Here is a 25,147-nt window from a genome sequence, read left to right on the forward strand (position 1 = left end):
TAAAGCAACAGAAAATTACAATGTATGCTGATCCACTAAAATCTTTAATCTGCCTGGTATAACTTTCTCACACTTATTGTGAAGTTTCTAACACCAATACAATAAGAAACTATTAGCTATTTAATTCCTTAATTAATTAAATGGTGCTCTATGTTTATCACAATGTCAGACAAGTGCCCAGGAAAAGAAAATAGTAGATGCGTACTATGAACAAATGATAAGATCAAAAGGGGGAAAAAATAACTTGCTGGGCTTGAGATTTGGGCATCTGGTCTTCTCACAGGAAAACCAAACCAGCATGGTGTGGGCAGACTCAGTATAGATCAATAATAGAAACGCTGTTGAATTTTCCATGGCAAAAATAGATATAGAATTTTGCAGAAGTGTTTTCTTTTACTCCTAAGCAGAAACTCTCTAGTGTCTCAGACAAGCTGGTAGGATCTGGGATGGAAAAGTTGGTAATATGCTATAAGACACCTCTGAATCTGGCTAGATATAGACAGGTACGTATGTATAGCTGATCATCCCTGGACTTGACGTCTCACCTGCTGTTGTATTTGATACAGATAGTATTAAATATACAAGGAGTTATGATAGAAAAAGTGGAAGAAATTCTGACTGAATAAGGAAAGTAGCACAGAGGACTGAATTACAACTGCCTCAAACTTTTTTGTCTAGATTTCATAAACATTGTGAAATGTTTTGTGGTCTCTACTATGAACAAAATGTACCCAAAGGCTGTTGTTAAAAATCTGCTTAAAAAAAAACCCAGAATTGCCATTTTTTTGTGGTCAAAAACCGTAACAGACTGCATTAAGAAGAAAAAAATTGAAAGAGAAGTGTAAAGTTCATGTTCATCTTCTGGTTTCTGTGCTTTCAGGGTGATCCTGAGTGATAATTTATGTCTTTTTTTTTCTTCAGCAACATGTCTGAAAATTACCTTAGGAAATAGGATGCAATTCTTAGATGATACCTCAAAGAATATACATATTAAACTCACAGGACTGAGGCTTCCCAGAGACCATCAAGTATTGCATGTTTAGATTAATATCATGAAAGCTGGAAATCCTTGATAATTGTGATGTTCATTTAAAATTTAACTTCTAGGGATTCCAAAAGGAAATTTGTAAGGAGGGCATGAGGGGACCCATTGGAGTGTGAGCTGATATATCAGGTGAAATCTCCTAATAGCATACACAGATAATCTGAAAAGTGGCATTAGGTTGCCTTGCCCTGATAGAGCTGTCAGCAAACTTCTTTGACTAAGCAGTTGTTCTGATTTTTTTTTGGTCAGAAAATACCTGTTTGCTGACAGAGTCTTTGCATAGGAATGTGCTGTTTAAACAAAATTTAATAAGAAAACCTTTTTTAGGTTCAGGATGGAATTGCAGATCAGGAGTGAAAGAAAGAAGCAGAGAGAGCCCCCCCACACCCAGCTGACTGGTGGTTAGGGCACACATTGCAATGGAAGAGCTTCGTGCTAGTCCCAGGACTAGTCCCAAGTGATGCTTTAGCTCAGGTTTATCAGATGAGAGGTGACTGCTTCAGCTCTCCAGAAAGTGACTATTTTGGGACATAGTGATTTCTCCTATTGTTATTTGGCATAAATAGAAAATTTATGAAGTCTTATAACCATTATGAAATCTCAAGAAACCCAGTTCCACTCAGTTGTATTTCTGAGCTTGCAAATTTCAAAATACAAAAAGTAAGTTGACCGACTGAACTGGCAAAATTTTCAACATGCCATTTTTATGGAAACAGGAAAAGTCAAAATCCTGTGTGTTGCCATTAAGGATAACAATCAAATATAACAATATCTATAAAGTTTAAGACAGCCTGGGGTATTTTTGAAATGTCTAAAGACAAAGCAGAGCATCATCTGGCAAGACTGATACTTGAGCAGGTCTCAGGATTCTGGAAGAGCATTTGACAGATGAATCTGTCTTCATTATGGAGACTTCCATAAAGCACAGCTTTGAAATAGGGCTTAAATACAGTATACTCATATTCTGGAAAACTGACTCAAGAAGAATTGTGCCATGGACTCTCACTTCCTTATGACACCCAAGTGTAAACTGACTTCACAGAAAGATGATTCTGAAGTAGCAGACTCACACTACCCCTAGGCAAAAATACCCATTCAGATACTGTTCTTACCCTACGTATTCTCTAAAGGATGGAGATCCTGGACAGGTGAATTGTATAATTACTGCCTTCCTTTTATAAATTGGTGAAGGTATGGTTCTTGTCGCTGAGTGTTTACAGCAAGTGGAAGAAACAGCATGTGAGTGGGGGGGACACCTTACTGCAAAGTATTTATATTTAAGTAGCAAATATTCCTCATAGTTTAACACTGCAGTGCTGGTTTGGATGGCAAGATGGTGCAAAGGACAAATTTTAAAGGTCTGCCAGTACTTTATGGATTTTAGGTATCCAACCTCATCTAGCAATCCAGACTTCTTCTGTGGTCTGTGGAAAGAAGCTATATAAGCCATGTGGTAATAGATTCATCTTAATATAGATCTGTATGATTAACAGAGTGAATCACTTCCTATAACTGCCTACCCCTCTCCATGCACTAGAGAGGTTACACCCATAACTGATTGGTTACATTGGGTGCTTAATTTACAGATAATGGAAGTTAGATGAAATCAAAGTCCTCTCCTCTTAGCACTGTAAATAACTATTTAGTTCCTATTGTGTAACTTGTGAGTGAGGTACCTCAGTCTCTGTGAAAAACAATGAGACAAAACTTTTGAATTCCCCATATGCGGTTTATTTTTCTGTTCTGTGGACAACACAGGTGGGAAAGGGGAATCAAGCCTCTGGGTGCATTGTGATTCTTCAGTTTTTCATCCTATCCCTTACTGACAAAGGAATCTGCCGTTTCATCTTTCTAACATAGCTTTGACAAATGGGTGGAAGTGAAGACTCCTGGAAATGTGGAAACATTAAGATCTTTGTGACTATAAACTTGGAGTGATGACAGTCAAGAACTGCATTTTAAAAATCAACCTACAATAAAATTTTAACTTAAACCAAACAGAATATATATTTTTGTGAGTTCCTTGCACAGTGTGAATTTTGCACACACTAACTGTACCACACTGTTACCTTAAAATAAGTAAAATCCCCTGAGATTATCTGTAGTGTGAATAAATTTTAAATAGCACAATGTTACTGTCTTTAATTTCCAGTAACTCTAACCTAGAACATCCACATGTAACATGTGGGCATTATTCAATCTTAAGCATCTTCAGTGATATTCAAGAGTGGAAGAAAATGAAGTTACTCTCTTTTTAAATTGCTTCAATACCTGACCCAAGATGCCAACTGAATATTCCTTGAATGATGATTAATTCCTCTCATCTGCACTTCTAGCTATCTTAGTCTGCAAAATGAACCTCTACTATCTGCTTGAAGAAATCTGTAATCCAAATAACCACTGCAGGCATTTGAATACTGCTCAACACCAAAAGGCCAGAGTCTGACATACAGACCTATTCGTAGGAATACAAGATATGAAATCTCATTGAGAGCAGTGGCCTCTTCTGTTGGGACAGTTCACCAATCATGTTCCATGATCTAAGATGGAGCTCTGATTTTTCTCAGTCCTTGTGAAACAGTGTCTCCTGTTGACTCATAGAGAAAAATATTGTTACTAGCAGTTTCCCTCTGGCTCAAATGAGATGGACTGACTGCTAATAAGTATCACCTCACAGCCTTAAAAAGAATGAATTTTACTTCATCTTTCTGCATATTTTACTTCCATTACTAAGTGACCATTACTAAAATTCTAAAGGATCTAAAAGTGAGAAGGAAAAGGGGCTGGGTAGCAGCTCCTTGGATTTCTACATATGTCTGTATTGAATAAAGTGAATCTAAATCTCAGATTGACAGCTGGACTTTTATAATAGTGTCCAAGTTCTAATGAACTTTTAATTTCCCTTCCCTTCCCTTCTCTTCCCTTTTTTTTTTTTTTTTTTTTTTTTTTTTTTTTTTTTTTTGACAATTATTTGAAGGCTAAGTGCACTTTTCCCTGGCAGTTTTAGGAGCTTTTAGCTTGAAAACAAAAACAGCAGTGAAGTATGGGAGTTAACAAATCAGAGCAGAGCCCTTCATGCTGTACATAGTACTTGCACTGCAAGCAATATGACTTTTGTGACAGGAAATGCACCGTTTTATCTTAAAGGTCATAGGAGGTACTGCATCAAATAAATCACTAATTTTTTGGGATCTCTGGTTATTACATGCATTCTCTTGGAGATGCAAAATTCCAGAGAGAGGGAGTCTGCTTCCTAAACATGCTCTCTGTGCTGGTGTTTTGCTGTGTGCACAGGGGATTTGCAGTGCTGGGGCCCAACTGCATGTTAAAATTGGGTGGTTTGAAATCAATTCCTTCTTGACATACCTTTCAAGTCTGAACAGATTGGAAGCCCTCAGGGTTCTGAGTGTGACCTTCTCTGGAAGCAGTTTATGAGATTAACTCTCAAAGCACAGCTGGTCTCTGTCTTCCGTTATGCTACATATTAGTGATGCCATCAAACTCTATTTGGAAAAGCACAAAAATCTGCAAGCCTAAACTCAAATCTGGCTGAGTAAAACTTACTCCAAATTCCTTGTGTTTCCTCTCTATATATTTAGACTCTCTCATGGAAACGGCTTCCAGAAAGGTTCCTATGTGTTAATATCACCATATATTATATTGCAGGTGGAGGAAAATATATATTCTTTACAACAACTCTGGAGAGACTTTAGGTTTTCTCTTATGTACAGTGAGTCTCTCAATATCATGGTGAGGGAAAGAAGCACATTTTCCCCCAAAATTTATACAGAGCAATTTTCTTTGGATAGATTTTCTTCATAACACAGACAATAGTAGCTGAACAGTTGTTAGGAAATGGGATTCAGCAACTAATCTAAATAAATGTGAAGTAGAAGCTCTCTTGCTTTCAGTGTGGAATTAATTGCCAAGATTAATCCATGGGGCTTTCTTTTAAATTGAGTCTATTCAAAACTCCACTATATAAACAGCACAGAAAGAATGAAGGCTCAAACTTTATTAGTTACATCAGAGTTACTCTTCAGCATTTGCAGACGGAGTCTGTGGCTGTCAGGACCAGAACAAGAACAAAATTTGGCTTCATTTGAATACTACAACTGGGCAGTGTCTGGACCAAAATGGAGTGAATAGGAGCCAAATATTTGTCAAGTCATGGCCATTTTCAGTCATGGCCATAAAAAAGGAGGTTCCTGGTGGGCTGCTCCCCAGTGTGCCCTGTCATCTTGTTATCGGCTTTGGGATGGAGCTGCTCTGCCACTTGTGCTCCTATAATGGCAGCAGCTGATTCAAACACTAAAGTAGACATAGTAAAACTACATGTCATGCATTCCACTGTTACACCTAAGAAACTAAAATGTTCTGGTTCTTTTGCCTATTTGCTACTTCATTTATATATGAATATGAGGTTGTCATCCCTCAAAAGACTCAGTTTATGAGAGTCTTCAGGACAACAGTTTTTATCCTGAAGAAATCACCATCTATTGAAGGATGGCATCTGGACACCTATCATAGAAAAAAGACAGCAGGGGAGTAAATAAGAAGTAGGGTTTGGACACAAGATTGCAAAAGGTCATGATTTTGGAGTACATCTGGGACCTATTTAAAATATTCAAACTGAAAAATCAAGTGACTCTCTGGATTTTTATCCAGCTTGTTCCTAATACTGGAAGAAAGCCTGTCTAGCATTATTTTAAAAACTGTTTTTTTCCCCTTTATGCAATGTAAAGTATAATGACTTCGTGGTCATGGTGGAAGCATCACGCATCTGCTGTTATTCTGATTTCAGAGCAAGCTGTCTTCTGTCTCACAGAGGCTAAAGGGCCCAGCTACAATTTCTTGGAATTTCTAAAACTAGAAAAGGATAAATTCTGACCTGCAGTTGAAGCTATACTGGAAAAAATGACTAATAAATCATACTAACTTGTAAAGTGGGTGGAGTAGAACATCTGCCTCAGCCCTATTCCAGTCAAAGCCTCGAATGCAAGTTTCTGTTGCTCAAGCCCCTGGAAAACCATGTGGCTTCTATTTAGATTTACTAGCCAGTTATAGCCACCCTTGGCAAAGGTTTTGTCAAGTAGAAAAAGATAGGTTCCTAGTAGTTATGCATAAGCTATCTTTTTACTAAATGATCACATTAGCCTTACCTGACTCATTTGCTCTGATGGAAAAGGAAGTATGAACGACACAGTGATAATCTCTGCAATTACAGGAATAACAACTCAGTTCCTCTTCAAAAACAGAAGTAGGTGATACATCTTTGGAAACAGAGAAGAAAAAAAGTCTGGAAGCTTCCAGAGAAACCCACATAGTCATTGACAGTCATGAGCCAGAAACTTTCTGATAAATGTTCTTTATATGTTCTTATAATTTGGGGCATACAACAGAGCAAATGAATGACTGCACTGGAGAAAGAGGACAATCAGCAAAGATGTGAAATTACACTTGGCACAGTTTACTTTGCCTCAGAGCTTTCTAGAGAATCAGTCTTTCATTTTAGCATGAGCCAAACCCAGGTTTTTTTAAACAATCTTTAGCTTTTTTGGCTGGTTGCTAGAAATCTGGGTTAAAAGGAACTGTGAAACAGTACACTGTTACATTTCCAAAACCTACATCAGGCTCTGAATTGTTCACTTTCCTGGGGCAGGGGAGAGGAAGAGAGAAAAATAATTAAGGTGAATATTTTGTTCCTTGCATTTATTCTCTGCAGTAATAAAATATTCTAGATCAAAGAGGTTCTTTGTTAGCAGTCTTCAAGTTGAGGCTCAACTAAAGACAAATCCAAATGGTGTCCTTTTGATCCTTTTCCATTTCATTCTTGAAACCACTCCCTTGATGCTCTGCATATCTTCCATCATATGGTCTTGGATGGTAATAGACTTTCCCCACTTTCAAACAGGGGCTGATCAACCCCTCTTGGGGCCAAAATCAGTAGCAATATGTTTGGAGGGAGGGTCTGCATGTTGAGTAACCTTCACCACTCTTTATAAAACCAGCACTCTGGAGAAACAACAAACAGCAATCTTTAACTCTATGACATGAATTACTGAAGCTAGACCAGTGGGCTGACCAAGCATTTGTTTTCAACATTTTTGTGGAATATCTGTAGCCTTTCTTTATCTGCATCTGTAGTTCTGTGAGTTGGCTACTTGAAGGGAGTTAAATAGCATCAGTGATCAGGGTCTTTCTCTGCTCTGAACTTTATTTAAGGTATGTATAATTGGCTGTGGAATGTTTGTTGTTTTCATATTAAAAACACAACCAAACCAAAATCAGTGTTATGTGAGCAATTTAACTGCAGAAGTCTTTCATGTTTGCTGCAGTTGTAATTAGAGTTTCAGCAGACATTTTCAAATATCCAACTGTAATCAAGGAAAATGTAAAACCAGATAGAAGGCAGTGGAGGAGCTAGCTATACAAGCAGAGGGTTTAGTTCTCATGCAGGACATCTGAAAAAAGCTACCACAACACTGTGGCAGCTTGATGTTACTGACAAAACCTGAGTGCAGCCCTGCAAAAGAAATGTAGTGAATAATTTTTTTTTTTTTTTTCTGATTTGCCATTTACCAGTAAGTATTCAAGAATATTCTAAACCAGTCTGTCTCATTTGAGAGCAATACTGGAGGTGGCTTTCTGAAAGAAAGTGAGGTGCCACAACTGTGAAAACAGAATATCAGGGCCTGCTCCTTTGCAACTGTTGTGGTTTAGGCCTGATTGGCAGCCAACCACAATGCATAAGCTCTCTCTCCCTTCCCCTCCAGCAATGAGAAGGGACAGAGAGCCAGGCTTGGGGTTCAAGATAGGACTGGGATGGGGAAAAATCCCCCTTTTATGATCATGAGCAAAAGGCAGACTCGTTAGGGGAAGAAAAAAAAGAACATACATTTATTACAGACACTAACAACACATAACAGAGTAGGACAGTGAGAAGCATTGCCACATCTTGAGAACACCTTCCCCCCACCCCTCCCTTCTTCCCGGGCTCAGCTCTGCTCCCGATATCTCTACCTCCTCCCCCAGTGGCGCAGGGGCAGGGAATGGGGGGTGCAGTGAGCGCTGCCACTTCCTTCATCTTCGGTGAGGGGAGTGTCCGAAACTTGTTCCTTCTGCTCCATCGTGGTCCCCCTCTCACAGGAGACAGTCCTCCACAAACTTTCTCTGACTTGAATTCCTCCCATGGGCCGCAGCATTCCCCACACTGCTCCGTCATGGGTCACTAACTTCCTCCGACTAGATTCCCTCCCACGGCTGCAGCCCTTCCCGAGCTGCTCCGGCGTCGGACTCCCCCTCATGCTTCAATCCTCCCAGTGCTGAATTACAGCAGCGGGGCTACCTTTTCCCACGAGACCTCGGCCTTCTTCGGGCACAGAACCTTGATCATCAGAGCAGGAGCAACAGGCCATAAATCAATGTCTGCTCCACCGTAGATCTTCATGGGTGGCGGGGGGGGCCACCCTGCTGTCTCACCACAGGATACAGGGGGGTCTCTGCTCCAGCACACCTCCCCCCTCCTTTCTTCCTCCGTTCCTCCACTGACCTTGGTGTTCATGCAGCTGCAGTGACTCCTCCTCACAAGTCCCACTGCACGTCACCACGTCCCTTCTTAAATACGTTATTGCAGAGGCGCAGCTGATTGGCTCAATTTCCCAAACAGAAGTGGAACTGACTTGGAGCTGAGGGAGCTTCGAGAAACTTCTCACAGGGGGCTGCCCCGATAGCCCCCTCCCCTGCCACCAAAAAACTCCACCACTCACTCAACCCAGGACAGCAACAAGGTTTTCATGATCTCTTCTGGAAATGAGATCACATCCACTGTGGAAAGATGGCTAGATACATTGTCCATGATGTGAATGAGTGGGTGAATTACAGGACATGAGGGAATGAGGCCCCAGAATATATATATACATATATATATGTGTGTGTGTGTGTACAAACATACACACACATGTACAGATAAACATATTTGTTTTAAACACTTCTATGCAAAATTGCCTTTAGCAGATACAATTGTGTGCCCTGACAAGCAAGCAGAACCACTGCTTCCAGATCTCACTGGCAATATGTGTCATAATGCAACTGGAAAACAGGCCACAACCAGCTGAAGAGCTGCTTTTAATTAACCTCAGCGCAAGACGATAATGGAAGTGCATTTCTTTTTTCCTGTTGAATGAAGATGCACTGATTCAGCAATAATTGAACCCTAAACACTTTGTAAACTACTTCTGGAATGAACTGCAAGAAACGCCAGCAAAGTCATCTGTGAGTCATTAAGAGGAGAGAGGCCTCTGTTGAAGCTGATCTTCCCAGTCTCAGATCACAAAGGGAAGGCAATCATAGTGGTTGGCCATCTTGAGCGTTGTACTTGGCATATGCAGGCCATGTTGTGAGTTTTCTGAAGGTAGTTGTTACGAGACAATAGGGTATTCTGATGTGGTCTGAGATTTCTTAATCAAAGACACTCTCTTCTAACAGCTCCTTTATCCATTACAGTAGAACTGTTTTTAAAGTGCTTATGTTAGTAAAACAGGACTGCATTTATGTTTCTGCTTTGTGACTGCCAGAGCCCTCAAGTGCTTTATTATAGTACATTGCCAGTTTTGTTGTAGCTAAGGTGGAGAACTCCTTATGTTTGCAAGCTTTTTTTCATGTAAGACCATAAACTCTTGCTGGTCTTGTCTGGAATTGCACACGCCTGTTCATGATGCAGGATTGGTTTTGTGGTCCAGACCTCAGATTCAATGAAAAAGAGGATCTTAACATACAACTTTCTGAATAAAGCACCATTTCTTAGGTGAAATCTGCTGCTGTGTGTACATGTGGACAGCTATATAACTCCCTATGAAGTGTCACAAACCCTGACTTCACTCCTACACCAGGTACTCCTAGGTGTTCACTGAAAATCTGCTGCTTCCGTGGGAAATGAAACTAAGGAAGATGTGTTTATTTAAATAAATAAATAAAAAAAAAAAAAAAAAAAAAAAAGAAAAAAGAGAAAGAGATTAGTCTTTGCAGAGAAGTATGCCTAGCTGACAGGCACCAGATAAATTAGAGTGAGCACTGGCAGGGAGAATATCCCAGCAAGTATCTGCCCATGAGCCGGGGGTTATATGAACTTAATTGCTCAAGGGAACATACTTTGGTTGCTGATTCCGTGTCACACCCAAGCAATGTAAATCTGAACCTTGCTCCTGGCTGAAATCTGAGAAACATCTGCAGGCGTTTCACTAAAATCCAGCCCTGCTAAAGGGGGGTGTGTGTGTATGTGTGTGTGTATGGAAGAAATGTAATCAGTTTACTGGCTAACCAGAAGCTGGTTGTGAAAAGTGCAACATGTGCGTGCTGGATGGGAAGTGATGAAATAAGATCAAGTAGCATCTTTGGGAGAGACGGAGAGACTGTGCAGAGAGAGAGGAGAGAATAAATAGAATAAGAAGTCAGGGAACAGTTCAAGGGTAGAGGGGGGCTGGGAGTTCAGGGCAGTAGAAGGAGGAAGGAAGCAGACGAGGGAGGTGGGGGTATGTCAGACGTGGCTGGGACCAGAGATCACTTTGTGCTTCCGTCGCAGACGTGTTCTGGGTTACAGAGCCTGGTCACAGGTCAACAGGGCCCTCATCCTGTCTCCAGTTTAGTTAGAAGTTGGGGCTAGGGAAGAGGTGAAGAGACAAAGATCATATGGATTTAATCTTTAGAAAAGGATGCCATTTAAATATAAGCCATGGACAACTTGAAGTATGCTGGTGGCCTGGCTGGCATATCATGAGAGAGGAAAGGCCTTGGAGGTTCACGGATCAGACAGACAAAGCAGAGAAGAAAACTGACTGAAAAAGGTGCAGGATATCATTTCAGTGATATCCTAGACATGACCTGCTTTAATGGCAGCTCCATAACCCAGGAAAACATCAAAACTGCTGTAACTTCCAGCATCTTCCACAACAGAAGATACTAAAAAGAACAAGCCCCTGTTATATGCTAGCTGACTTCTGCAGATTTAATTGCTCAAAAAGGAGGGAGAGAGCAAGGGAGGGAGAGAGGGAAGGAGATGGAGGAAAGTAAAAAACTGAAAAAAAATGGCAAATTGCAGGTAACATGTAGAGAGGAATGGAAAGACAAAGAAGGAGACATTTTTGTATTTTCCCTACCATGTCTATTTTCCATGGAAAATGAAAATTTTCTGTAAATGTTTGTACGGATCTTGCAGGTTTTCTCTCAGATTAGCAGCTATCTATGACAGTGCTGGAAGGTGAAGTGTGATTGCTCTATGTCAGAAACTCTGGCCAGGTTGCCATATATCCAAAAGTCTCAGGTATGTTCCTAAGTGACTGCATGGTGCGGTATACCTACATGGATCTGGGAAGCTCTGGACCTACTTCTGCTTCATAGATGAGCAACTATGCCCATTGTCAGTCACATGAAATAATTAAATTTGCTGTGCATAGACTGATAGTGTAAAATGTATGTAGTAAGTAGATCCAACATATCCTGGGTGCACCACACAGAACAGACGCCTGTACTTCAGTAGAGGAAATCCTGGAGAGAAGTGTGGCAGCCCCCCATAACAGTTCTCTTCCAAGCATTTTAATTTGTTATAGCTATTATTTACTATGCATATTTGTGATTTATGTCTGAAATCTTGTTAGAAACTACAAAATGTAGGCATTTCCCTTTATCTTACCCTCTTGCTGCAGTAAAAGAAATACTGGAAGGTGCAGAGTAATTTGGATTCCCAGTATCAACTGTGTGGTTTAGAAAGAAAAACATTAGATTAACACTCCGACCCATAAAGAAACAGGGAATTAAGCATGATGGAAGGCTCTTACACCATGTTAGAAACATGTCATTTTCTTCCAGTGAGAACAGGAATTTCTTCTCCAGCTCAGTGAGTACTCTGGGTTGGGAAAAGTGCTTGCTCCTCCATGCTTCAGTCTTCCATAATTTCTTTTTAAGGAGGCATAAGGTCGAAAATTTATTAAGAAGGTTCATTAAGTTTTTTGGATCAGACATCTCTGTCCCTTGTAAGTTTCTTAAGACACTTATCATGTTATCCTAGGCACTTCCCTCCAGGCCTTAGCATGACCATATGAAGGTAAAAGATGGCAGTAGGACCTCCTCACTATCCTGCTGTTCACAGCCTGTGACGGATTTAGAAAATCTCTTTCCATCACACTTGGGGGATCCTTTTCCCTCTCCCCAGGGCTGATCTGGGGCCAACAGGCAAACACCCTCTCATCTTGCTATCACCGTGGCACTGATGCTAGCTGTCGGCAGAGGCAACCCGCAGGGCAAGGAGGGGACAGGAGAGCTGGCTGTGGCTCCCAGCTCGGCCCCGCACAGTGGTCCCCACCCGGCGTGAAGCTCCGTTCATGCCGAGGGAAGCTCTCTGGCAACCTCCGGAAAGCTTGGGGTGTCCGTGGCAATCTTCCGGAGACACCGCATGCTGTGTTGTGGATTGACACAGTTTTATTGCAAGCAGCCATCTTCAAAACTTACACAGCAGGCTTGGCTGCGAGCAGCCCTGCATCTGCAAGCAGCTGGCTGCAGCCCCGTGAGGGCTTCTCTCAGCTCTTGCCAATATGGGCACATATGCCATTTGCTGCACATGGTTTCTAGACAAGAGCAAGATCAAAAATGTCAGTGAAAGGAGATCTCAAATGAGAAAAATAACACATCCGGATTAGGACTATAAGTAAAGGCTCCACACTGCCGGTACAGCTAGTTGCTGACATTAGTTGTAATATCAGTGACAAACACCACCCTCTATGAAGCAAAAAGTGCAATGGTGCCATGAAGTGTGAAGTGACCTTTGCAAATGCTGAGCAAGACACTTGCTGTAGCATGTGAAGCGTCAGGGCAGATTGAGGAAGAACCTATAAAATCCTCCAGCTTTTCAGTTTTCTGCTTTCAAATTTTCTTTTACTTTGTACAACTGAAATTGTCCAGAGAGCTGTATAGAGAGACAGGAATCTGGGAGAAGAGATTATTTTTCAACATAGTAAACAAGGTATTTCCAGAGTTCCTTTGTATGTTCACCATCTACCACTCTGAGACTATCCAGAGCACTAAACCCCTTTACACATAAGAAGTTTTTAGGTGCTATCAAACTATGAAATCCCATTCTGAATTTTCCTGTCTGTTATCTTGCAGTATTTGATATTATCTTGTTATTTGTAGTGTATAGATAATAGAAGCTTAGTTCTGGATTTCAAAGTTAAACCTATAAGCTGGCCTGTGGTTTCCTACTAAACAGACATTTGGAAAATAAGACATGTGGAAAAGCTGAGAGCTGGGTTTGTTTAGTCTGGAAATGAGGAATTGAAAAGGCAAACGATAACAGGTATGCCAAGACATCTACTCAGAAGACAGTGACTGATTAGATTCCTGGATTATGGAGAGTAGGACATGCAGAAACTGTCTTATTTTGCAGCAAAACAGATTTAGATCAAACATTAAATGAGCACTGGTATAGTTACTTAGAGAAGTTGCAGAATCCCTTTAATCATCTAATAAATGTTCTTTCAAATGCACAGATGTCTGTATGGCATGGATATGTTTGAAGCTGCTCCCAAACATGGGGATGGGTTTAACATCTGACCTCTTGAAGCACCTTCCAGCCACCTGCTTCTATGATGTTGCCCTAAGAGAACATTATTGGGGGGCAGACCCTGAAACCTGCCAGTTTTACAAGAAGGATGTTTCTAAAGGTGTGACTTTACCTGATATTAAGCAGAGATTGAGCACTGAAAAGGTGAAGGGTTTGGAGACCATGATACCCAAAGCAGTCAAGACAGTCATCAGAGGGAGCACCAGCAGCGCAGCAGCCCAGCTGTCCATGGTATGTGGTGTTGGTGAAGATCACTATGGGTGTCCCAAGCAGTAGGGTGCTGTTGCCCTGCAGTTCTGTGGAGCCCACATGGGCCATGGCTTCCCCTGCCACCCCCACACACTGTGGGAGCTGGGCATAGCCAGTAAAATGGGGAAAAGCAAGCTCTTCAGGAGGAGAGAGAGCACTTTCTCCCTGTCTTAGCTGTCCAAGAAGTCAGACCAAAGCTCCCACCAGTAGCTCTGATGCCAGAGGAAACAAAACCCTTCCCTGTTCCTTCTGTGCCATGTAGCTGTCCCATCCCTCTCATGTGCCACCCTCTGCTTCCCTCACAGACTCCACTTTGATCCATTCCACCATTTCTTCACTTTCTGAGATCCTGTGGAACAGCCATAGACATTTTCTTTTCATGAAGGCTCTAGATCCTATCTGATTAGAAGTTCTCAGGATTGCCCAGCTGTGGATGCTGCTGTGGCTGTGTTGTCACAATAATGAGCTATGGAGTGCTATAATTGGCACACGCTGTATGAAGACAAAATGACTCAAAGATTCCAACAATTTTGTGGTGCAGAAGTTTGGTAGTAGTTTCTTAAAAATCCATTTTTTCCTGTGCTGTTGGTGGCTCTGAATTTCCCAATCTTGTGCAGAAGTGGAAATTCCAAAATGCTCATGGAAAAGTTTTACTTGTGGTCTATGACCAAGCCATAGGCATAAAGTACTGGAAACATTGTGAGAGCATTTTACCCGTCAGCTTGGCAAAGAGTAGCAATATTTATTTATTTATTGCCTAGACTGGTTCAAGCATTTAAGCTGTAAGCACCAGGACTTCCCAGACATTTATTTATAGCTTTTTTTTTTTTTTTTTTTTATTTCATAAACAAGAGAGTTTGCATTTGTAATTGCCAGCATATCCTTCTGCACTCTGTACTGGTTCAGCATTCTCTTAACAAATCACTAAATAAAACACCTTCCAAATTTCTGAATTAATTTTGCTTTCTACCCTGTTATAAATTAAAAGCTTTAAGAAATTGTTTGTGGAAGAGACCCTATCTTTCTTTGAGGGATTATTTCACCAATTAAAATTGTTCATATAGTATGTGGATTATGATATTTTTTCTTTTTAGTTTTTATTGTTCTTGTGTCCTGTAGGCTTGAGTCTGAACCTCAGCACTACTCTGTTGTTACAAACTGCTAACCTCAGACCTGTGAAACTTCTGTAGGTGTGAAAAAGGACGTTTTATCAGACTTAGGGACCTTTAAAAGGTTTTAAAACTTCTTTAGTTTGACAAAGACTGTTTAGGATTACTGATATATCCAAAAAAAAAGGAAATAAAAATAAATTATATAGCATATTCCCCCCCTATTGAATTTGTGCTCAAGACAATTTATAGCAGAGTTTTGCATTCACTGCAGTGTCAGATAGAGAGGAAGAGTGAAAGGATGGCATGAATGCAAAAGAGTTTGAGGTAGTATTTCTTTTTAAAAATTATGGCTGTGAACCCTGAGTCTCCGCTACAATTTCATTTCTTGTTGATGGTATCAGCCATTTTGCAGTCATATCCTTGAGAAGGAGAATGATACTTTTTTCTTTAAAAGTTAACAAGAAGAAATTTAAATTTTATCAGTAGCATATAACAATGAAATATGCAGTTTATACAAGGCATTTATGGGCATGTTTGCTTCTGAGTGGTCTTTCCAAATTCAGCTTTTTTGAATTTTTATGAAAAAACAGCAGTGCCTTATTTAAGGCTTGGACATTTAACCATCTATTGGACTCACAGGCAATGTGGGTTCTAGTTCAATGCTCACACAAAAAATTGTTGAGACTTTAAACATTTAAACATGGATCCAGCTTTAGATTTCTTCTCACTCTTAATATCTGTCAATTCACTAGCAATTTCATGTTTAGAAATAAGGTTGGAGTCTCTGCAACAATACATTTATTATTGAGGCCTTTCAGGTAGTCCAGATGATTGGTTCCATCCAGCTTTTTTCATGGCCTCCTGGATTTATGTTACTACTAACTGTGCTTCCATGGCATTAAACAGCTCGGTTCACTCGGGTAAAGGTTCACTTTCCTGCCAATACACCTGTAGGGAGGAAAGGAGGATTTTCCGGTACCAAAATAGGTTTGACTGTAGTTCTTAACACTGTGAGGTATAAGAATATATAGTAGGATGGACCTTTGAAGGAGAGTGGAGTGACACCTGGAATATGCTATGGTTTCTCTTCACCTTCAGCTCAACTAAACACAGCTGAACCCTTCATGACTGTTGTGACATCTTAACCTGTCATACCATGATGACCACCCCTCATAAGAACCTGGTAGACAATACAGTCAGGTATTCAGGTGTCTCAGATGTTGGATTTGATAAGAACTTCCTTATGCAATGGCATTAATGAGCCTTTTCTCTTTCAAACACATCTTACTGTGGCTTAACAAAAGCTATCCTCATTTTGCCACAGTTCCCCATGGCTCTCTCCCCTGTGCTTGAATTCTGCCCTCTCCTAATCTGGGATAGAAGATGATATGGACAAAACAAGCTCGTCAGGGTGCTGTAAACATTCTCACTGCAGTATTATCTCAATCAGCTAGTCTACATCTTGAGATTTAATTTCAGGGGTTTCCTTCTCTCCCTGGAATTATTTTTTTTTCTACTTCCTCTGGAACTTCTTATTAGCAAGTTTCAGAAGTGCCACGGTGGTAACATTGTCTTGTCTATTTCCTTGCTTTAAAGTGTCCCTGATTATTTGCTTAATGGGAACATATTAAAATATTACCTTGATCTATTCTTGGTGTGATCTCATTTGGCTGAAATTTTTGTAATGCATGAACTCCTTTTTCTGGTGATTATGTTTCTTTGGTACTTGCCTTACCACTGCTACATTATTTTCATCTTTTTATGTATATTCTTCTCAGACATTAGGGTCATGTCTCTCCATGCTGGATGTAATTGAGAATTTTTCTGTTTTCTACAGAGGAACCAAGGCCTTAATTATATCCTTATATTGTAAGGCCATCAAATTACTTTTTTCAAGAATTCTTCTTTCTTTTCAGAGCCTTGTATGGATATGTCTAAGTATTTTTCCTACATCTTTAGTTGTCTTTTCTAGTCCTGCATACAGGCCCTTTTTAATATTCACTTTGACAGCTATCTGCTTCATTCAAATCTGTCTGTACTGCTGAAACAGAGGTTGCCTGGTGAGATGCTCAGTGAGGTTGTGATGTCTTCATCCCTGGAGTTATTAAAAACCTGACTGGACACAGCCCTGAGCAGCCTGCTCTTTATGGAGGTGGACTAGATGAGCTCCATAGGTCCCTGTCAACCTCAACCACTCTGTGATTCTGTGAAAACATGGACGATAATTTGCCTTCCCTCCTGACAAGATTTTCTGTTCCTTCCCTTTCCTAGAATTCAGTTGAGTGCTCACTGGAACTTCTCTGCTGGTTGTCCTCTAAATTTCATTTGACCTTTGATCTACTTATTTCTGTATTCTAGTTGTGTAAGAAATGTTATGTGCAAATCTAGACAACATTGTTTCATTATTCTACTACTTTCTGTAAAAACGTTTGTTGTCCCATGAAATTCGAGCAGATAGCCAATATTCATAACTTTGCATAGTTTTGGGTTGTTTTTTTTTTTCCCACTAATAAAGAGAACATGATTTAATGAGACAGAAATTTCTTAAACACAGTCTACCAAGTCCCATTTGTTTTGAGAATAAGAGGTAGATGGAGACTATTTCCTCACTCAAATTTTCTGTCTTCAGTTTTCCTCTTTTAGCACCTTCCCAGGGCCACACCTGTTTCTCTTCTGTTTCCAGACTTCTAATTGCTATCTGCCTCTGACAAAGACACTTTCAACCCAAAAATGCCCAATTCTGTACTCTAATCACTTTGTGGGGACAGCTCCACCCATGTTACTTAACCTCTGCTGAGACATTGCCCACATCTGGAGCTCTGGTTTTGTGGGTGTCAGTTGTCTTGTTCTGGATAGGAGCTCAACAGCTTCTTCCATTTGGCCAGAATGAAGAACAATTCATATATTCACAGTTTATAAACATATTTGCTGGCAGCTCTCCAGAACATCTTTGTGATTAGTGTATGAAACATATAGGCTGACAGGTATAAAGCTGCCATTTCATTTAGCTCCAAGAGAGATGTTCATTGCACTTTATTTTCCAATGAAAAAGTTAAACATTTCAATTCATGCACAGCTGATGAATGAATGCTACCTCTGACCTCCAGAAGCAAACTCCCCCACAGCCAGTCATAAAAAAAATACACAAAAGACATCTAAGGCCTGATTTTTGTTCAGATTTCATTGTGTGAATTAAAAAATTTCCCACACATTTCACAGATGAAAAGAGAAAAAATGTGATAATTAAGCATTCTATTTTGGCAGTTAAGGTTCTCAAAGCCATGCTGTGTGTCGACAGTTACAAGTTCTTTTGGTTTGATATTGTAGCTTCCCACTCTGTGGAAACAGCTGTCATTATAGGCATTGCATTGAATCAGGAAAGGAAGAAATGAACTCTGAAGAAAGATTGATTCCCTCTCTGGAAAACTGCAGAGCTTTCATTTTCTCCCAAATTGAATTAAACCAGCAAAAACAGAATTAGCTCAAAAGAGAACCCATTTTTTTGGAAGTAAATCTTGCATTTCACATAACACCAGACTGACACCTCACCACAAGGTCTGCAATGCCAGAAAGGTCTGTTGACTTTTCCAAGCAGAAAGAAAATGCACTTCCAAATGACATGCCTCCTTTCCACCATATATAACATATGTTCTCATCTTTACTAAGATTAAAATTAACCTATTAGATTAATGGGAAACATTTATGCAGGTCTTGCACCCCAAAGATCTTTACTTTTGCAATTAGCCTGAAGTATTTTTCAGGATAAACATGGGATACATTATTCTTTCCCACCTAAGTTGCTACATATGTAAAACATCACTGGAGGTTCCTTGCTTTCTTCAAGCTGACTTTCCCTGCATCTCCATATTAGTTTGGGTATTCCAGCACTTCTAAAACACTCCATATGTTGATGAATAAGCCATCATTTCCCACCTGTAATGAGATTACTCAGTCCTTGGGAGCAGATTTATTAGCTACAGTTATTTCACATCTAATCACAGCCTTACTTTCCATAAAGAAAATGAACAGGCATGGACTGCATTTGAGAGCTTGGGGTCCTAAATATTTGGGTTACATCTAAGCAGACTTTGATATTTGGAAGGAAAGGAAAAGGAAACAGTAAAAGGCAGAGAGGGAGGGCTTTTTACAAACCTAGGCTAATAAATATGAACAGTCTCTCAATGGACTTTCTGCACATGCTTTAGAGTTTTTACACAGGCTGAATACACCTCCACCATATATTTGTCCAGCAACAATGTCATCTGTTAGGAATAAATGATGGGTGGGAGCAGAAAAATGCAGTGAAGGGAATATGCTACAACAGTGGAATAAACAGACCCTGTAGTAACTGTGTGGTGAGAGAGAGACTGTGTGAGGTAGAAACCACATTTCTACCAGATGGAATGGGCAGCTGTCCTGGAGAAGAAGGATATGATGGGGCCCAGCTGTAACTTTTACTCTCCCAAGTATCAATCTGATCCCAGAACCATGAAAGAGAGAGTTTGGGGAAAACTAAAAGTTAAGTCATCTTCCTCCTTTCCTACCCATCCTCCAAGGTGAAACTCAGAGGGAAGATCCAGTCAGAAACTTCAGCTACAAGGCAGCTCCAGATGCTACATAAGGAGGGTTCTTTAAGCGTTTGGAGAACTTCCTACCTAGGGGAGATTTGGACCTGTAATTATCATGTGCTGACCCACCTCCATCTAAGCCACAGCTGCCTCCCCTTTTGCCTTCTCCCCTTACCCTGATTATCCCATTCCGTTCAAAGTCCCCTTTCTCCTTATCTTTCCTTTTACTTTGTGTTTTCATCTAAAGTATCACCCCTCTCCCTGATGCTACCATCAGCCTGAGATCTGCTGCCACTCCAGGGCTCATGTCTGTGGTATCAAACCCACTCAGGAGTCTGTCTTGCCCGATTAGAATAGATGCTTTTTCAGCAAGCTGCAGCTGAGATTCTTCCAGGGCTGCCTTCTAGGTTGATGCTAATATATAGTCATTCTCCATTGTTAAAACATAAATAGACAAGGCATCAGTCAACATGAAATCAATCTTTTTTCAGTCCTAGAGTCCCCTTACATGTCTTATTTTATGGCTAATACAGTTAGATATGATGAAATAATAGAAAAGATAATTTCCCAAGCGTATTTCTTAATGTAGGTGTTAATTTTCCACTGTTTCCATTGTCTTAATAAGTTTTTTGTTGTAGATTTTGGCAGTTAGTATTAAATGTTATCATTTACTTCAGAATCTCCTACTGTTTGAGAAGATACAGTGTATTTGAATATAGGCAAATGAACTGTAAATACTTTTTAACCATGGAAACCTTGGTGGTGACCAGTCCTACAGAACAGGCTAGAGACCTCAGTTTTCAAGAGGGAGATATATTAACCAAAAGATCCTGACAATGCTCTTGGGATTTATAGGACTCTCTGGCTGAGACCTCTCTTACACAGTGCCTCTGTTGCCAAGTTACATGAGAAAAGAAGTATAGTGCTACACTGCTAAAATAGCATACAATTCCAGTGCCTGGTATATTTGATACTATCACTTTGATTCAATACATTAGTATATTTGAGATTAGACCTAGGAATTGTAATGGAGAAAATGGACAGTTCCAGGCATTCTACCAGACCCCAATAGACAGGAAGGAAGGAAGGCACAAGAACTATAGGGCCACATTGCTTTATTCACTTATCACTCTCTTCACATTAAAGAATTCTTAAATAGCGGAATCTGCGTTCCTTATTTTTCCAACATATCTTCTTGGTTTTAGGGTCTCACAACTTCTGAAAATCCCAAATTATAGCAATCAACTTTAACATGTTACTTTCTTCCAAAATCCAGACTGCGACCAGATTGTCCATATATAATATTTGTGGCCCAATTCTTCTGCTTCCAGCATGTTAAACCTAAAGGTAATGTAAACCTAAAGGTAAGGTAATTTTAGTTACATAATCCAACCATCATCTGAGAAATAAACATAGTATCTCTCAAATCTCACATATCCTTAATTAAAATATTTTTTCTCTGTAGTAACATGTCCACTTTCAGGGTGTGAATTGTTCCTAACACCTAAAAACTTATGAGAAAATGTCTGAGAATTATCCTCCAGATGTGGCTGGGAAATTTGGTTTTCATACATGTGGACATGGCAGATGGGAATTCCAGAGATTTCTGAAAACAAAATTCGAGGTTTGAATGACAGATGGTTTGTGCATTAATGCAAAGAACTCAGGCTAAACAGAGTGTCATGTATGCTTTTTTGATTAAACTGGAATATCAGCAGCTTTAGGATACATTCTTGGTTTTACTTTGGGAAAAGAGGGTTATCTTCTTTTAATTAGCAGTGACAGCATGTAGAAAGCAGTGAAGAGATTTGCTCTGTGCCAAAAATCTTCATAGGGCATGTTGGGTCTGCATTTTGAGAAATTTGCACAGAAATAGAAAGTTTACTAAGGGAACAAGAATATAGATTCATGGGATGGTGGCTACAGCTGCAAAACCAGCATGGGAAGTTCCCACACCCTGTGTACTGCCTTTGGTCATTAACTCCTCTCCTGTGCTATCTCCTCAGTTGTAGAGTTGCAACTGGTCGTAGTGTTAAGCTGTCAAATAACTCAATGTAACTACCACAGATAACTTTTCAGAAAAGAGAAAATGTTTTTACTCTTCACTCTAATTACATCAGTGGTCTTGGAGGTGCAGAGAAGTGAATGCAGGGGATATTCACACTGGTTTTCCTGTCATGGCCAATGCACTATTTGACTATAGATACAAAAAGAACACCAAGCAAAATACAGAAACTTCTTAGGTAGCTCAGAATGTGCCTTGTCTGAGCAGACATCCTTGGTTGAAATGACTTCTCAAAATTTAGCTTATGTCAAAACTCAACTATCACTTAGAAAAAGGTCTTCCAGTGTCTCTGGGAAGCCCATCCTGGTGGGTATGATCTGAGCAAACCTGAGGGATACTGTTGAGTCCAACAAGAAATTGGAAGATTTAGACTTATGCTCTTCAGTTTGATGGGATTCAGGTTTATGTACCCTGATCTCTAGGACATTGCTTAAAGCTTTGCACAACCAGAAAGACTGATCTGGAGCTACTCTTGTTTTTCAGTAAACCATTTTTAGTGGTTTGAAGAAGATATGAGGGGTCTGGGATCTCAGTGAGTGCAAGTACCACTGAGAAGATCACTCACCTTCTCGAGGAGATGGAGTCCCTCTTCTTCAGCTCTGTGTTAAAAGTGTGCAGTCAGTTCCTCAATGCTAAATAGAAACTAATATCTGCTCCACATCTAGGTTAGTGTTCTCATTGCCTCCCCCAAAGAACTGGTAGGGGCCACATTACTACGTCTGTAGGTTGTCATGCTAGGCTGAATTGTGGAATCTGGTAATGTCTCAGAAACATCCCAGTATCAATCTATTAGTATGTAAGATGCATACTATAAACCACAGTAATAGAATAATTGGAATTCTATATGTCTAGTAATTTCTTCTATCTGAACTAACCAACTTAAATATTTCAGTTTTAGAAGAGGGATTCTTTGGCAAACTTATTTTTGGGAATTCCTATATTAGCTATTTTTTACAAAAAAAATACTTTTGTATATAGTTTTGAAAGACTTGAGAAGGCTGTAGGCTTTATATTTTTTGCCCTGCCTTACTGTTTGCAAAGATAGTTTGAAGTACATTTTAAAATATAATTTTTTAAATGTCAGCCAATGATGTAAGCAGTGTGCCTGGATACCTGTGGCTGCATAGTCACACAGCTACACAAGGGGAAAAAAGAGAAACCATGGTAACAATGTTACTCAGAAATAACACAAATTAGAATAATCAGTTTAGGATGGAAGAATATGGCAGAAATTATTCAATTTATAGGTAGGATAATATACTATCTGCCAGCAGGCAGCTTTGCCCAAACCTGTGCAAGTATGTGTGGTTATTGCCTTTATGACTAGCAAACTCTTTGATCAGAGGCAGTAGAAAAATAAAAGAAAAATTTTAGTATTTCATTAATTACAGTAAGAATAATGTCCTCATACTTGCTTCACTTAATCCTTATAGAAAAATTCATTTTTGGATACTTGGAGATAAATTTCAAAATTGCTCTTCTGATAGAAAGGCAGTACAACTAGACTGGACATTTTGTTCATACATTGGCATTTTAAAGCAATATTTGAAGTCTAAACTAGTGATTTTAGAGAACCGTTTTAGGTGGAATATGTTAAGAAAAGAGGTTAGTAAATGCAAGAAGAGTGATTACTGTTGGGCAAACTCATACCCCACTCTTTCAATCCATTTAGCAAGAATGGCACTTCTAGCTGACAGGAGAGGAAATAGTACTTGGTGGCATAGCAAATTGAAAATTATTTAAAAATACAAGTGGCAAATTGATAATGAATGTGTGATTGTCTGCCTGTTTATGAATCTTTTCCCCATTTTCTCTCCTGTTTTTCTCAGTTTCAGTATGCTCCCCAGCACCATTGTTTGGAAACACTTCAATGGGATTTTAAAGACAGAATAAAAATCCCTGACACTGAAATGCAATGTTCTTCACATGACAAATGTGTTTCAAGCACACCTCTAGTTATTGTTTTCATATTGGTATGTGTGAAAGAGAGCAGTAGATATGATTCCTCTTATAGTCCTGGAGAAATGAGGCACTGCACTTGCAGAGGGTATTATTTATGCTTTATTATTTATAGAAGCTTTTGCTTAATTTGATATTCCTCCTCACATAACCATGTAGTATCCACAAGTCTTGTGAATTCAGCTGGTAGCAATAAGAGCTTAACACCTTGGAAATTCCTGTCTTTGAGTATCTAACAACTATCCACATTTAATACAATTTTTGAGTATGAGGCTGTGAGACAGCGTAATGCAACAGATGGCTTCTGGTGCCTTTAGAGGACGCATTTCTTAACTAAGAGCTCTCATTTCTTCACACCTTTGGAGAGTGGCACTCTGCCACATGGCAGCCGCTTCATTTTCCTCCTCCTTCTCTTCTTCCTCTTCTTCCTCTTCATGTCACAGTAACAGTTTCTTGGACAGGATCAAAGGTCAACAATCTGTTTCTGTGTCAGTGATTTGCTCCCTTCAGCCAGCAATGTCCCTTCTTACTTAGACCAAGGTTTTTAATGTAGTGAGTCCAAATTCTGGCTTGAGAAGAATAAATTTTGCTAGTTTGAGACCAAGTAAATAAGAATTTCTGTTATCAGTTTCTGCCTTTATACCATTTTTTTTTCCTTATTCTCTTTTGATATGTTAGCCTTACCTTTATTTTTCAATGGTTTTCCATCAAAAACCTCCTTCCTTTCAAAAACTGGTAGTTCAGCAACTTTATATAAGCAAACAGTAGATGAGAGGGAGTTCCTAAAAACAGTAGCAGACACCACCCTCTTTTTCTTCAGTATAAAATACTTCAAACTCAATTGTCTAATGATAGTGCAGCATTTGAACGACAGTACTATTTAGCTTTTTTTAAGAGTTAAAATGCTGTATAAGTAGTGAGAACAGCACATTTTTCCTTTGGCTTTGCATAATACTGTATTTACAAAGAATTTATGCCTATGCTGCTGTCTTTACTGGAGTTTCTGCCTTCATTTCTACTGACTGGCTTGAGATCTGACTACCAATATGCAGGAATCAGCTGAAAATTTCATTTAAAACAACTTTTTTTGTCTAAAGATATCATGTTACTCTGTAGAGAGTGTTTTCTCATATGTTCTTCAAATTACAGCTGCTCAGACAATCCTCTGACATCTAAGTCATTCAAAACAATGAATATTGTACTCATGCTATTGAGGCACAAAATGTCTTTATACTTCATCAGGAAATATTTTAAAACAATAAACAGACAGGCAGAACATTCATAATTAAGGCTGCCAATTTGCCCTCAGTTCACATATTTTTTAAACTAAATTCTATGTTGTTTTTCTGAAAAGAAAAAGAAAAGGTTGTGCAACTAGATATGAAGCCTGAGACAAGACGCAAAAGAAAATAAAGCTGACTCTTCTGGGACAGTAGGTTAGGGAGTTTATACAGTGCTTGTCACTGCTGCTGAAATTCCCTTCGTCCCACAGAACCGGAAATGCCCTTGGCCTTACTCTGAAAGAAGCACTTTTGC

This window comes from Tyto alba, unplaced genomic scaffold (genome assembly GCF_018691265.1).
Source record: "Tyto alba isolate M040663 unplaced genomic scaffold, T.alba_DEE_v4.0 Super-Scaffold_2, whole genome shotgun sequence".
In the NCBI taxonomy this organism is placed as follows: domain Eukaryota; kingdom Metazoa; phylum Chordata; class Aves; order Strigiformes; family Tytonidae; genus Tyto; species Tyto alba.